The sequence below is a fragment of the Pecten maximus genome, chromosome 13 (assembly GCF_902652985.1).
Source record: "Pecten maximus chromosome 13, xPecMax1.1, whole genome shotgun sequence".
Lineage (NCBI taxonomy): Eukaryota > Metazoa > Mollusca > Bivalvia > Pectinida > Pectinidae > Pecten > Pecten maximus.
The window spans coordinates 38,074,992-38,090,858 of NC_047027.1; the positions used below are offsets into that span (position 1 = coordinate 38,074,992).

Sequence of the window (15,867 nt, forward strand, 5' to 3'; positions counted from 1 at the left end):
TCTACATTTACCTTTACATATGTAAATGAATCTTAAAATGTTAATTATAATTCTTACCTCACCTCATGCAGGTGCACGTATAAGAAATCGATAGCACGTCACCAAGACACCATTGTTCAATTTCCACGATCGAAGCCGTAGATATTAAACAATAATATATTGTGTTTCACTAACCAAACTGCACGGTCGTGTCAATTTCTGTTGTAATTATTGCTGGTTTTAAAGAATATGTATTTTGTTTGGGTAGTCTCAACTTACATATATGTACGTGATTATTTGCAATATTTCAATTATCATATTTCGTATACATAATACACGTGTCATCGTCATCGTCGTCGCCATCATCGTCATCGTCGTTGTCATCGTCGTCGTCGCCATCATCGTCGTTGTCATCGTCGTCGTCGTTGTCATCGTCGTCGTCGAACACCAGCATCACACCTAGGTTTTACTACTGCATAACAGCGTTTTGGGCCTAAATTTAAGACTTAGACGTCAAGATTTAGAAACATTTAGGTAGTTTATAATTTTCATTCAATATTGGATATTTATGAAATGTATAGATTCGGTTCGCGATATCCTGCACGGTGTGAATATCCATTTAGCCTGTTGTTTATTTAGTAAAATTAAAATGATGACATGTAAATGGCCATTACGGATATAATGGTGACACACTCGAGTTACCACGGTACTCATCGTATCAAACAGGCCCAAACCTGCTTCGGAACTCCTTTATTTAAATGATGACGCGTTTGGCGGACTATTAAGATGGTCGGCGACACTCAGGTGATTTTATGTTCCTACTAATAACTAGTGATGCTATTTTTGTGTGGGTTGTAATAGATTTCATATAAAAAGTTCGTTAATGTGACGACTAAAGAATTTAATAAAGTATAATAAACAAGTGCCTTTTATCATGTAGATCTATATATACCCTGTTCACATAGGTCGCTAATAGAATTTTAAAACACAATATCAAGATACTTGAAAAAGGTAAAATGGTAATAAAAACAAAACGGTATGCAGTCAGCCTTGCGCATGCGCGAATTTTTACGGTTAACACATATCCTGCCCAGATAGATATATAGGTCTCTGTCCTGACCAATAGAATTAACTTCAGATGTTTTTCATTAATATTTCATTTCTTATTCCGTCGGTACAATAGCACAATGGGATAACGGGAAAAGGTTTGTACATTTAGGAAACTATCTTCTCGCTTTCAACAGAGACGTAAATGTATTTTAATAAAACGTCTTTGCTTTCACTGCCTACAAAAGTTCTGATCAGGAGTCAGGATAATGTCTGACTTTTGTCTGAAATAAAATGACAGGTGCACAGAATGGTCTTACATAATAATAAAACCTCATTCGGTAAAACGACTTTAATACATTGTAGAATTTACCAGGTCCCTGTGACGTATTACATCGTATAATTTACCAGGTCCCTGTGACGTACTACATCGAACAATTTCTCAGGTCCCTGTGACGTGTATTATATTGTATAATTGACCAGGACCAAATGGTATGTACTACATTGTATAATTTACCAGGTCTCTGTGACGTACTACATTGTATAATTTACCAGGTCCCTGTGACATGTACTACATTGTATAATTTACCAGGTCCCTGTGACACGTACTACATTGTAGAATTTACCAGGTCCCTGTGACGTGTACTACATTGTATAATTTACCAGGTCCCTGTGACATGTACTACATTGTATAATTTACCAGGTCCCTGGGATGTGTACTACATTGTATAATTTACCAGATCCCTGTGACATGTACTACATTGTATAATTTACCAGGTCCCTGTGACGTTACTACATTGTATAATTTACCAGGCCCCTGTGACGTTACTACATTGTATAATTTACCAGGCCCCTGTGACGTTACTACATTGTATAATTTACCAGGCCCCTGTGACGTTACTACATTGTATAATTTACCAGGCCCCTGTGACGTTACTACATTGTATAATTTACCAGGACCTTGTGATATATAAAAGTAACAAATTCCTTGTTACGATTTCAAAACAAGTTATATTGTAACTACAGTAATTGTTTAGCATTTGCTGTCCTTTAAATGGTTCACGATAATATTGTGATAACAGTGCATAATCATATCGCCTTTCTTTGTGGTGATTAAATATGTTTAAATTAATAACCATGTTTAAGTATGTATGTTACGAACTGATAGGAGAATCTTCACGCGATACTGAGACAATTTCTGCGACAATACAACCAAACTTTAGCTCAACACAACTGATAATATCGTGTATTATATAATATTACCATGTTCTTTAGTGTCTTCTGCCCATGTACACATGTCCATACAAACAGGTCTTTAAATATGTAGCTAGATCATATCTCTCAGATCTATCGATACATTGTTAGATACATGTCGTCGGTAACACATAATTAGGTCTAAAATTGACTGATCTTTCCTCAACCTGGGCTCTTGTTACACCAGGTTGATGTAAAAAATGATATAAAAATGATTTTAAAAAGTTAAAACGTGATTGTATTTCGATGAATTCATCCATTTTCGATTTTAGTGTAGATAATTCCCCCTGACAGATAGAGAGTACAAAGGACTGAAATCAATTAGCTAGAAAATTATCCCATAAATTATAACAATTATTACTGTAATTAGTTCTGAGGCCCAGAATTGTGGCTAATTACATCTATAGCTTTTATCAAAAGTTGCTAATAATCTGTCATTATGTAATTTAAGAAATAACCTTCTGGTTAAAATGTCAGATACAATTTATATAATTTTAGTATACTGACTAGGTGTTTGCCAATTAACTTAAACGGTGTCCCAATTTTTCTACACGTGATAAAATATATTGCATGCTTGTCATTGTACATGAACAGTGATACCTCGCTATATTGCCCCTTGTTTGTCTCTCTGTGGTAAAACCTCGATATAAAGTCCCTCATTCGTTTCTTGTTAAAACCTCTCGATATTTGTAACTATATAGTTAAAACCTGATGTGACGTACCTCAGTTTTACTACAGTACACCTTTATAACCATCTCATTTGTTGCTCTAAGGTAAAACCTCGATCGAATTTTCCTCGTTTTCATACTTGTCGCTCTAACTCTACAATTAAAAAGTGATATCATATCATTCGTATGTGAAGATGATCCGGAACTAACGGTCCGCACTTTGGTTTTTTCTAGGGATTATTGAAATACAAATGAGAATCAGTCCAACATTGGGATTCTTTCTTAATCGTATCTTAGTCCTTAATCACGGTTATTCTCTCATAGTTTTGATAAAAACGATGTTATCTTTCTTTAAATTAATCAATTTCTATTGAAATTACCATGTACCTCCCCTAAAGTAAAAGCCGTAATTAACTTAATTTTCAACAAGTGCGAAAATCGGGCTGATTTTTATTTGTATTTCAATATCCTTCTGGTTGTTTTCAATGCACAAAGAATTCAAATGAATCAAAAGTATACATACCAAATTAGTTCTGAGGCCCAAATTTGTGGCTAATTACGTCCATAATTCAATTTGCAAATTGCTAATAATATTGTGATTAAGCAATTAAAGAAACAAACCTCTGGTTAGAATTTCGAAATGTTTCATAATTTTTTTAGAAGGCAGCTGAGATATTATGTCTTTTGCACAGTTAGTTGGGATTGCGTGTGGTCGACACTGGTGATTTTTTAGTCCCTGAGGTTTATCATAACCTGCTTGTCACGAAATCACTAATCTGGATAGACACACGTGTACATATTTCATAAGTTTGTAATTATTGGTCTTTTGCGTCTTCCAATCCACATTTTTAACATTTTCTTTGGCCTAATTCGAGTTTTTAGTCGTCTCATATGATTATCTTAGGCCTTGCCATCACGGACGAGTCTTGGAAGGACGAAACAGCTGTATGATGTCTCTAGTATCACGGACGAGTCCTGGAAGGACGAAACAGCTGTATGATGTCTCTAGCATCATTGACGAGTCCTAGAAGGACAAAACAGCTGTTTGATGTCTCTAGCATCACTGACGAGTCCTAGAAGGCCGAAACGGCTGTATGATGTCCCTAGCATCACTGACGAGTCCTGTACGGACGAAACAGCTGTTTGATGTCTCTAGCATTACTGACGAGTCCTAGAAGGCCGAAACAGCTGTATGATGTCCCTAGCATCACTGACGAGTCCTAGAAGGACGAAACAGCTGTATGATGTCCCTAGCATCACTGACGAGTCCTGTACGGACGAAACAGCAGTGTGATGCAATCTTATGCATTTATGTGTTATAATATCTTATTGTCTTGTGGACATGTATAATTATTTTTGTACAGCCTACAAACCCCCAGCCTGCTCCATCAGAAAAGGAGACTGTGTGTTTAAAGCAACGCCTCCGATTTTAATTGTATCCATGCAATTGAGCCAAAAATCTCTACAATTTGATCAAATACACTTAACATTCTGCAGGTTGTTTTTTGTTGTTGGTTTTTTTTGTTTTTTTTTTATTTCATTTTTTGTTTATTTATTTATTTATTTTTATTTATTCATTTTATTCTATACTTGTTATTAACATGACATAGTCGATAAGGCGAATCGGTACTCGGCGTGGTCATTATATTTGCAGAAAAAAATGAAAGCCACAAGTTTCAGAACAAGGCTTATCCGCTAAGGGTAAAATCAACGTAAAAACGAAATGGACTCTCATGATCAGCTATCGAACACTGACCATAACTATATCCGGTCGTATGTAGGTACGGTTCTTCATGAAACCCGTAAATAAAAAAGATACATAATCATTGTGATCACTGATGGATACTGGACTCGGTAATGGTGATTTCAGTTTGTGATAATTACCATTACCATTGTCACACAATGTGTTTATAGAGGAGAACCATTCAGGCGTGACTGCCGAGTTGACAATAATAATAGTTAGTAGCCAGGCTATACAGTTATAGTAAGGGACAATGAAGGGGGGCCTGTCATACCTACAAAACCTCAGTGATGGTTCATTTAATGCTCTGACTTGTACGATAAAGTAATCATTCTGTTTTAATTGGTTTGTCACTGAATTATTCATAGTTCACTGTATCAGCAGAATCGGAATTGACCATCAGTCTCCTGGGGTTGATTTATACGGACCAATATCAATAAACGTTCATGCAGTTAATGTTGGAAGACCTTCGCCATTAATTTTGTACTATTGTTTGTTTGAATTCCGCTTCTATAGAACAATAATTTGGAAATGTTTGATGAGGTAAAATTAAACCCGTTTTTAGCAATCCTGTGCGGCTTAAAATTGTGTATAAAGTACAGATATATGTTTGACTATGGTATACATGCTGTATGGCTTTAATATCAGAAAATTACGTAAATAACATCTTAAACAAGAAATATCTTTAAAAAAAAGATAAACGGCATAGTTTTAATTCTGGTGGTTATAATGTAAAACTGCTGGTGAAATAAATTAACGAACTAATGCGTTTCAGAAATGATAACAAATCAGTTTGAATCATTTTTGGTGATAATAAGACTGCATTTGAATCAGGAATATTAATTTTATTAATGGTCATTTGAAAGGATACATCCAGCTTACATTCAATCTTAACTTTGCTTCGTTTTTAACTGCATACCTGCATTTTGCATCTACCGCTACATTGACCAATCACATACTTCATCTTGACTAGTAACGCCACCTGTCGCGTCATATCCGGGACCAAAAGTATATTATACGGCTATGCCGAAAAACAACATCGTTATTGGTATGAACAAGAATACTAGATGGGTTGGGAAACAATCGTTATCGATCAACCGTATCATGACTTGACAAACATAATACTGGCAATGATAATGACAAGATTTTATTCGCATAAAATATGAATTTTAAAGAATTATATACATACAAAATTGTACAGGACATATGATATAATACATGGATCCACTTGAGAAGCAAGATATTATATTAGATAGTGTTGAGTCGTATACTAATTTGCTTATTTCACAAGTGATTTCAATTCATCATCTACTACAAAATTAAAGAGGGTATTAGACTTGAATGCACTAGGTCTTTCATAACAGTATCTAAATATATATTTTTCCTGTTTAATGATATTTATTGATCGCTTCAATAAAATAAATAATGGAGCTCGACAGATGTTTAAATATTGCGGTTACTGCTTTAATATATATTCTCTGCCAAGTCTTTAACATCTGATATTTTTGGTAATTTTTCTGGTCCGTTCAACCGTGACTGGCGTTTTGTCTCTCAAAACGATTATATCGAGTCCCCCATATCTTTGTGATGGACATCTTACTGTCAAATAATGAGCAAATAGTTGTAGTCTGTTTAGAATGGCCTCGATCCTGTTTACATGTACGTGTAGGTCGATAATGTAAAGTAAACGGGTTACTGTGCACATGTGACGTCATACCTGTCTTTAAAGGTCGTCCAATGAATCAGAGATAACTGGTCCTAATTGACAGGTGGCCTTAATATAAATATGGTCCTAATTGACAGGTGGCCTTTATATAGATATGGCCCAAATTGACAGGTGGCCTTTACATAGATCTGGTCCTAAATGACAGGTGGCCTTTATATAGATCTGGTCCTAATTGACAGGTGGCTTTATATAGATCTGGTCCTAATTGACAGGTGGCCTTTATATAGATCGGTCCTAAATGACAGGGGGCCTTAATATATATCTGGTCCTAATTGACAGGTGGTCTTTATATAGATCTGGTCCTAATTGACAGATGGCCTTTATATAGATCTGGTCCTAATTGACAGGTGGCCTTTATATAGATCTGGTCCTAAATGACAGGTGGCCTTTTTATAGATCTGGTCCTAATTGACAGGTGGCCTTTATATAGATCTGGTCCTAATTGACAGGTGGCCTTTATATAGATCTGGTCCTAAATGACAGGTGGCCTTTATATAGATCTGGTCCTAATTGACAGGTGGCCTTTATATAGATCTGGTCCTAATTGACAGGTGGCCTTTATATAGATCTGGTCCTAAATGACAGGTGGCCTTTATATAGATCTGGTCCTAATTGACAGGTAGCCTTTATATAGATCTGGTCCTAATTGACAGGTGGCCTTTATATAGATATTGTCCTAATTGGCAGGTGGCCTTTATATAGATATGGTCCTAATTGACAGGTGCCCTTTATATAGATCTGGTCCTAATTGACAGGTGGCCTTTATATAGATCTGGTCCTAATTGACAGGTGGCCTTTATATAGTTCTTAATATCAATAAAACTTATCTTTTAAATTCGCCGAAGGAATCATTCATTATCGTCCTTATCATCATCGTCATCGTTTATCAAAATGGTGATTATGATTGTCTGTGGTACGATTGATGATAATAATTCTTTATGTGATAAAATACGATAATATAACTGCTTGATGATGATGATGAACTCAAAATGGCGTCGCCTCGAGTGAAAAACTTGGAACTGCGGAAACTAATGTATTATGGTCGATTTACCCATCAGTTGGAAATATCAAATCACGCACCAACATACACCTGGTTGATATCAGGAACGGTATACACTCAGACATAAATACATATAGATCAAAAATTGGTACAAGTAAGACTCCAAGATAAGATATTGTTTGTTTTATTTCTTTCTGAAATTGGACTCGATTTTTTCTTCTTTGTAGAATCTGCGACGGTAACAAGTGTTAGTCCGTCCAAGGGCAGCAAAAATGGAGCGACAAGACTTACCTTGGCGGGATCAGGTTTCGCCAAAAACCAATTTAACTATGGAGATGGAAACGCCCACCTCGGTAACGCTGTGACGCTGGTTTCTGGGACCCGGCAGTTTGATTGTGAAATACATAAAGATGGTACCCACGAGACACAAATCCAGTGCAACACTCCGTAAGTATGACGTCATCCTGTATCACGACCATTCCGTTATCCGAATCCAGGTACATGTTTATATGGATATAGTAAAAGCTATTGTATGGGTATGAGGGAAATAGCACTTGTGTTGTCCCCCGAGACACTAAATATTTCCCGAGCCGTGTTTGCACTATCTTTTTTCACATCTAGATTTTCGAATCTTGAAGATGAAGCCATTTTCCAAAATGTTTCTGTGGCATTCCCTGGAACGAATTTAGTAAACAATCTATGCCTGCTTCGTCTTTGTCTCGAAAACGCTTTGGGACGTTATCTGAATACAAGGGATGGTAGCTAGAGACGAACTCAAGGGATATGACAAATGTATTGTCCAATCAGAATGAACGAGGCAACAACAGTAACAAACATTTATTACCGTGCTATCTTTAACAGTGATACATTGTAAATACAGTTTATCATGCCTCTATTTTATTCCCTCTGTATAAAAGTTCACTGGTAAATAGACTACTTCCCTCCTTTTTGTGTAACCTTGCTTTGCTGTGCGCTAGTCATGTGCGTTAGTCTTGAGAACTAGCGCATCCCTGAGCTATCACACACCTGCGTCTTCGGGTATTTCCGCCGAGCCATTCAGACGCGAGGTGGGCGGAGCTTGTTTCCGAAGATGACGTTAGTTACTAGGCGTAGCCAAGTGGGCGGAGCTTGCTACTGAACACGCCGCCTACTTGCAGACGACTGAAATGGCGCTGTCAAGATTTTCGGAGCTAGATGAAAGTGATTTCAAGAAAAAGATTCTAAAAGCACTAGGAAAATAGGGAACGCCTCTGTGGCAGTGTTGGTGCATTATTTGGAGGCAAGGGACAAAACAATTTAGGAGATTGACAGTTGTCAGTCTGCCGAATGCGATCAGTTGTTGAGAAAATTTTACGCTGAATTTCAGGTGGTATATCCCATGTAGCAGCTGATGGCTACCTCAATGAAAAGTTTTGTTATGGTAAATATTTGAAATCACGTTCCCTGTTTTGAATGAAAAAGGCATACTACCACTTGGCCCCTTTACTACAATGTATCAAAATGGTGGCTGGGACAATCAAACGGAAGCTTGTTTCAGAGCTTATGGTTAACAAAAACCTGCAAAAATAATTTCTCCAAATTGTATCGGTATAATAAAACGGTTAAAGTATGGAGTTAAGTGATATAGCAAGTTTCTGGTGTCCCGAGACCATGTCTATTTCCCGAGGCGAAACCTCAACCACATACTTTAACTGTATAATATTACAGTATTGTGTGATATTAGAAGCAAAGTCTGGTACATGTATAATTACCCAGCCCCTACACCATGACAGACCCGTGTCATACATTGAAACAACATATTTCGGTCCTAACTGTTCACCACTGACAATTTCTGGAGAGGCAGTACCGCTCGACATTTGAAAAAAAACAATACTAATGGTAAAACAGTATTATTTCACCACAAAAATCATCTCTTTGCAATAGCTGTTGCAGTGTTCACAATATGTCTGTAGTCATGCAGACAGCTATTTCTGTGAGAATTAAAGATCATTGTAATATTTCAAATTCAAAGAATGGCGATATTTTCTATAATGACTAAAGTCTTCGAGGATTTTCTATGTCGAGTCTGGTCGAGTGAAGATTGTAACATGTTGTTTTTCACATGTAAAAATGACATTAATAGGCAAAAGTGGATGTTATACTAAGAATGAAAGAAATGAACTAAACATGTATACTTTGGAAATATCACAATGGATATAGTAGACAGTATATAATATTAATATAGTGTTTCAGTCCCCTTGAACTGCAACGCCTCTACTCAAAACTCTCGTCAAACAAAACCCGTTGTAATTACCACAGGCACAGTGACAGTGCCGATCGCGCAGTTGTCCCTCATAATGGAAATATGACGACGAAGTCCTGTGAGATAATAAGATTTTTTTAATAAAATAAAACGTTCTCCTAATTAGGATATGATCATATCATTCAGTCACGAACATACTTTTTAACAGATTTATATCAGTTTTGATTAAAGTCTCACTAAACCAGCCTTTGAGAAAAAAAAAAGGAAGCGCAAGTATTTTGCAGCATAAATACTTGATTATGTCATAGAACATTTATCTGAATTCAATATGTATATGGTATACCCGAAATATCCCTGACCTACGTCTTAGACATGGAAAATACGATATACAAAATCCTCGGCCTATTATTTCTCACATTGAGATGAATAATAATGACAAAAAAAAAAAAAAAACAGCCAATAAGAAAAATAAATTAATATGAAGATTATCATAAACCTGAAGAAAGTAAAGTAATTTTAACTTTAATCTTAAGAAGACACTGTAATCAAATATAATTTCAAAAGGTATACTTTCTCATTGATTTAAGCGTATATCGATCAGGTGTAGCTGTCGTGTTTGTTCGTATTCAGGTTTACAAATACCAATATTAATGAAAGCAATTAACTTATCGGCAATGAATAATAAAAAATTCCGTCCTTGAAATCAATATGTCAGATAAGAAATACGCCCATTGTCAAAATAGATATTGAATATTTTCTTAATAAACTCGAAACAGAGTTCATTTGTGGCATGGCTTATTTGATTTAGTCACAAAATACACATCATGAAAGTGGTGTTTATAGAAACATTCACCTTGAAAATGATGTTTTATGGAAACGTTCAAACTCAAACTGACGATTTATAGAAACAAACAACCTGAAAGTGGTAGAAGGGCCGCGGTTAAAGTGTCCCAACACTATCACAAGTCCTCCACCTCTGGGTTGTAAGTTCGAAACCACGAGGGGCTTGGTACTGACCGTAGGCCGGTGTTTTTTCTCTGGGTACTCCAGCTTTCCTCCTCCTCCAAAACCTGGCATGTCCTAAATGACAGTAAACATTTTCTTCAGATAAAAGTCGTCGATAATCACTCATCGAGATTTCATGGATTCAAAAGTTGTTTTGTTATATGCCCAATATTGAATAAAAAGGAATTGTTTCTTTTTACAGTTGTACCTATTTTGAGTTCCATCGCATTCCTTCCGTCATCTCCCGGGCCTCCTTCCTCTGTCCCGTCCCTCCTTCCCCCATCTTCCCTCCTCCGTCCCCTCTTCTTCCGTCATCACCTCCCTCCGTCCCCCTCTTCTCCCGTCATCGCATCCTTCCCTCCTTTGCATCCCTTTTGCCACCTCCTTCCTCTATCGCCTCACTCCTCCCTCTGTCGCCACCTTTCGTCATCTCCTGAGCCTCCTCCCTCCATCGCCTCCCTCTAATCTCCCCCCCCCCCCCCCCCCCCCCATCGCCTCCCTCCTCCCTCTGTCGCCACCATTCGTCATTTCCTGAGCCTCCTCCCTCCATCGCCTCCCTACATCGCCTCCCTCCTCCCTCCATCGCCTCCCTTTGTCATCTACCGGGCACCCTCCCTCTATCGTCTCCCTCTAACCCCACCCCCCATCGCCTTCTCTCGCTGTCTCCCTCTGTCGCCCCTCCTCTGTCTCTGTCGCCTTCTTCCATCGCCCCCATTGTATCCATATCTTGTGTGTCGTTGATGTTTTCTCGTGTTGACAGGCCTATGCCGGAGGATGATTACGACATCAAGGTGACTGTTGACGGCACTGCTGTAGGTGACATCTGTAATAACTGTGACTTTACAGTAAGTATTAAAAAAAAAGCCTGAATATTTAGGACCGTTTGGGTAATATGACCCAAAGCTAATTTGTGTCTTCCTCATCACGTGAAAGTGCCCGTTTTCTAATATGAAATAAAGTACTTTCTAAACATCTGACCGATTTGGAATTTAGATTATCAATGTATGAAATGTCAAAGAAAATGTAGATCTCAACAGATAAACTTCACATCGCTAGAAAAAAAACCATCCTGGACCGTTTGGGCAGACTACACTTACAAAGTCGTATAAAAAATCCTTGCTCTACATTTTGAAGAGGGTTAACAAAGGTGCATATAAGCATGACCATGGAATATTCGCAAACAACCTTTCCAGCTTACGGAAGGCCGACTCTGAATGCATGACCAAGCCCTCGAAATAGTGCTGTGAGCTCTTGCAAGAAGACTCCGGATTTTTTCCACAACCGCAGGGGTTTCTATGGAACGCCAAATTAACGAGTGTAGGACAAAAGCCCCCCCGGACATTAGCCCCTAGGACAAAAGCCCCTCTGGACGAAAGCCCCCCCGGACATTAGCCCCCCCGGACAGAAGCCCCTTCTTTATAAATTTAGCTGGTATACTTTATATAAATCTGTACTTTTGAAAAAACAGAAATTATATATATATATATTGTTGTTTTTATCTCTGAAATTTGGAGAATAATTGTGTGGAAAATGAAGGTCCTTGGTTCAATGTCATTGTAGCATTATATGTCTGTGGTTAAACATCATAATTTATTTTTTCAAACTTTATATTATTAAGTAAGCTAAAAATTTCAGGAAACTCTCCAAGATGAACATATTGTTACTGATTACACATAATTTTTGACTTCCGAATTAATATACATTGTGTACTGCAAATATTGATAATCAAAGAAATGCCTACAAAAGCAATAAACATTTGATCCCTATTTGCAGTGTCTCAAATTATAATATAATAAGTACCTAACCAAACATGTTGCTCTGCGTTGTAATAAGGAAAGTGTAATTTTAGGAATGATTAAAATCAAAGAAACAATGAAGCCATTAATGATATATTTCTTTCCAGGAGAACACAACATCAATAAAAACCTACCAAACAACTGTGTAACAGCTTATTATTTATGTAACAGTTCAAGTAGTTGTTGTTGGAACCGGTTGTTTACATTGCCGAAGCCACTGATGACATTTGTTATGTATATGTAGCAATTAAAAATCATAAAAAAATAAATATCATTTTTTTTTTTATGAAGGGGCTTTTGCCGAAGCCACTGATGACATATGCATATGTAGCAATTAAAAATCATTAAAAAAATAAACATCATTTTTTTTTATGAAGGGGCTTTTGTCCACTTTTTGATTAGTGTGAAGGGGCTTTTGTCCGGAGGGGCTTTTGTCCTAGGGGCTAATGTCCGGGGGGGGGGGGGGGGGGGGTGGGGGGGGGGGGGGGGGTGGGGGGGGGGGGGGGGGGGGGGGGGGGGGGGGGGCTAATGTCCGGGGGGGCTTTTGTCCGTACCTCAAATTAACATATATTCAATTAATTGAACCTGTTTTCAATTATTTGTTTGAAGATATGTTCAATTAATTGAAGATATGTTCAATTAATTGAAGATAGGTTCAATTCAATTAAAGATAGGTCCAATTATTTGTACTTATCTTTAATTATCTAAAGAGAGGTACAATTGGTTTGAACCTATTTCTAAGATAAATTCTGGGAGTTTCCGGACAATATTTTCCAAGATTTTGTTTTTAATTTTTGTTTTATCTTCAGGATATTAATGTCCATTATTAACTGTTCTAGGGTCAAGAAAACAAGGCGTGGTCTGGGGGCCATGCTTAGTTTTTTTCTGAATGTTTTCAGGATTAGCTATTTAATGTGTACTAAAAAGAAAATATATGTCAGGGATCTGGGAACCGCCCTAGAAGCTCTTGATAAAATAGTGTTTTATCATCATGTTGTGGAAGTTTCAGGATAACATTTTCCCTACTTTTATCTTCGCGACTTTCTTAATTAAATTTCAGGATTAACTGTTTAGAGGGCGTGGAACATTAAATAAAAAAAATGAAGTGCATGGGGATCTCGGAGCAGCCCAAGACCAATAGGTTTTAAAATGGAGCTAATATATCTGTTGGGATTATCTTAAAGATATTTATGTCCTCACAAACTTCCAAAAATGCAGAGTTTTCAGATTACATAGAACACATAAGATCCTTTTCTCTCTCAATTTGTTGTCGTGCATTCTTTGTTTTAGATTTGCAAATGCTAAGGCAGCAGGATAGTGTTTCGGTCGTTATTTTTCTATAGGTGTCTCACCAGGGACATATCTATTTATACGTCCCTGGTCTCACTAAGGATATTAATTGTACATGTAGACATTCAATACAGAGAGAAAGTGACAATGGAAACGACTGAAAACTTTAAGAGACGCTGACAAAAGAAAGATGCTTGACAAAAGAAATGAGTGACCTAAATATTAGCCCCAGATGAAAAAAAAGAAACAATTTTTCTTATTGTTATTTTTCATAAACATCACCGTTATATGTCATTATTAGGAGATATATGTACTCTAGCTTCTACACACTACCTATGGAAATCGACAATTTTAGCCACTGTCCTGAAAATGAGATACAAATGTATATTCCATAAGACTGATTTTGGGCGTAGCCCCGAATTTGTTATAAATATTTCTACCCATTGTATGATTTACAGTGCTATCTGATAATGGACATCTTTGTTTTAATTTAAAAATGGTCTCTTGGCAAATGTTATGGGGGAGGGGGAAGGAGGGCCGCGCGCGCCGGTTGCGCCCCCGCCTTGACCCGCCCATGAGAACCTGTCCCGTACTATGAATGAAGACCGTGTTTTAAGTACATAATTATGCATTTATTTGACATTTGAAAGTTATCACTTTAAGTTTGGTGTCGTTCGTTTTTATTGAAAATTAAACAGTGCCTGTATGTATTTTTCATACTCTTTTACAGCCAAGCGCCGGAAACACACCGATCATCAGCTCCATCGAGCCTCGCTCTGGCCCTCCAGGTAGGCAGGGGAAATGCAATTCTGTTGTTAACCGATTTATTGTCACCTGCAAATGCATCACTGTCCGTCTTCATCGTCGTCGTCATCGTCAATAGCATCGTCAGACTCACTTTACTCTTTTCATTAGTTTGTCACATCAGTTTGTAACTTTGAATGTTGATTTATCATTTTATTATGGGAATCAAATTAGATCACAGGTCAAGTTTGAACCCTGTATCAATCTGGAGTTATGTCCCTTTGCACAGAGTAAATTCTCATAATGAACCGTTTTCCTTATTTGCTTGCCATACCAATTTGTATGTTTTTGGTATGTTGCACTTATATTAATTGATTAACAAAGCAGGTTGACATTTGTTGTCAACATTGTTAGAGACGATAACCCTTTTCACATAATTAAGGAAACATATTATTAACTATTTTTTGCTGCACATACATGTAGTGTGGCAATATATGTGTACATGAAACTAGGGACATACATAGACCACAGGTGCCTGACTCGTTTTATAAAATAATAATATATAGAGTACATATAAATGAGCATTTATATGTACTCTATATGTTATTATTTTAAATTTATAAAACGAGTCAGGCACCTGTGCATAGACTTCATTCATTTTTGTCATGCATGAGGACTAACAGTTCGAACGAATTCAATCCTCATGTCAAATTCAAATTTCCGAAATCACTTTCAGTTAATATACATGTAGCAGATGATACATTTGCGCCTGGAATAACATACTTAATTATTTGATGAAAAGTACAGCAGTACTTATTAATTTTCGATTGATCCTTGAAAACAACATCCATGAAAAAAACATTTCATGAAGCTTGAATATACAAAATAAATAAATAAATGATAATACAAATGATGGTAAATTCAATTTCTATTTTCCCTTTTTAAGCTGTAAACAAACATTTTGAATGTCGTTAACATTGTGTGTTGCATAGGGACTTGTCACGAATTTCCAATTCCATATAATGATATATGTGGACTGTTGGTTGGCAATCCGGGACCAGTCCCTGTGGTAATTTTATCACCTTAACAGAAACAGCTGCAACATGAATACTGTATGCTATTTTGTTTTGTTTCAGGTACAATTTTGAAGTTTTACGGGAAGATCTTCTCAGACAAGTATGGAAGTAACAGGGATGAGAGTACTAATGGAAGAACAGCCAGCATTCTCCGGTACGTATAGATAAACATATCTGTAACATTTAAATTATATAAGTTAACAGTATAAGTACCGTATTTGACCTAATAAGGGCGCAGGGCGCGGGTAATTGACAGTGGGGGCGCCCTTATTAAGATTAGTTATTCTGAAGTTTTATGA

General features: G+C 37.0%; 1 pseudogene; it reads left to right on the plus strand.

Moving 5' to 3' along the window:
- The first annotated feature begins 7,306 nt into the window (after nucleotides 1-7,306).
- The window catches only part of LOC117340757, a 100,501-nt pseudogene continuing 91,940 nt past the window's right edge, over nucleotides 7,307-15,867 (plus strand).